Below are 1021 nucleotides of genomic sequence, written 5' to 3' on the forward strand. Positions count from 1 at the left end.
GCACTAGTAAAGACGCCGAGTCTGACTGGTGGCTTTGTATTCCCACGAGCCACACGACTCTTCGGTAGTCCTCAGGGCGATAACAGCCTCTTTCCAAAATTGTAGGAAAACTCAAGTCAACGACTGGCAGCTTGGTTTCCAGCGTAGATTACATGTTTCAAGGAAACTGTAAAATAGCGAGAGCCGCGCTGTCATTCGCTGACTACAGAGTTATGAGTGTATTTCACTCTCCTCTATCAGTATGTGTAATATTTGTGTCCAGAAGCCGAAACTGACGACTGTCTCTGCGGTCTGCCTGCAACCCCAAACAGGATTCCGTTCTGGTGGCGGTCGTGGTCCCTGGCTGCGGCTCTTTCGCCTCGTCTGCAGGAGCAGCGTTGCCTCAAGCCACGGGAGCCCAGCCGAGAAGTACGCCAACCGCCAGCGAACACTCAAAGCCAGTCAGTGCTCAGCTCCCAGCTACAGAGAAAGATCGATTCGTGTCTTCCGATTTCAGAGAAAGCCAAACCGTCACAGGAACGGCGTGGAAGTCCCGTTTAGGTCCGCATTCTTGCTTTTTAAGGTCCTACAAACAGAACTGACCGCATACCTGCTCCGAGTCACCCGGTAAACTTGCTCTGGCCGCTTATCGGCGAGAAGTATGAGAGTAGGCGACAGTAATCCTGGGTGATTGACGGTAATTGAGAGACTATCTGCCTCTCGTTCCCTCCCCTCTCCAGCGCGACTCGTACTTGCTCCGGAGCGTCCGTCTCCACAGCGCTGCCATTCTGTGCGCGTGTAGGTCTTGGGTGCCAGTTCCATGTGCGTTAGCGCATACCTACTCCCCCTGGCGGATTATTTGTGACAAACAAGTGGCAGATTCCTACATAGGCCAACGTACTGTGTGCGGTGGCGATGGGTTAGTATAGCCAGGGATCCTCTGAACTGTCACTGTACATATACCATATGCTCAATGCTCATACACAATTACAGAAGTACTGTAATTATCGTGTAATGATAATCTTACAGGGAGTGTTATTGT

General features: G+C 51.4%; 1 protein-coding gene across 1 annotated transcript in view; it reads right to left on the bottom strand.

Moving 5' to 3' along the window:
* Positions 1–738, bottom strand: part of sash1a (SAM and SH3 domain containing 1a) — a 206705-nt gene extending 205967 nt beyond the window's left edge. Inside the window, 1 exon segment of the mRNA XM_042096236.1 lies at positions 1–738. This exon segment is cut by the window's left edge and continues 983 nt beyond it. The gene's annotated coding sequence lies outside the window, so the exon portion shown is untranslated.
* Between the last annotated feature and the right edge of the window lie 283 nt (positions 739–1021).

Source organism: Alosa sapidissima, chromosome 6 (genome assembly GCF_018492685.1).
Source record: "Alosa sapidissima isolate fAloSap1 chromosome 6, fAloSap1.pri, whole genome shotgun sequence".
NCBI classification, from domain to species: domain Eukaryota; kingdom Metazoa; phylum Chordata; class Actinopteri; order Clupeiformes; family Clupeidae; genus Alosa; species Alosa sapidissima.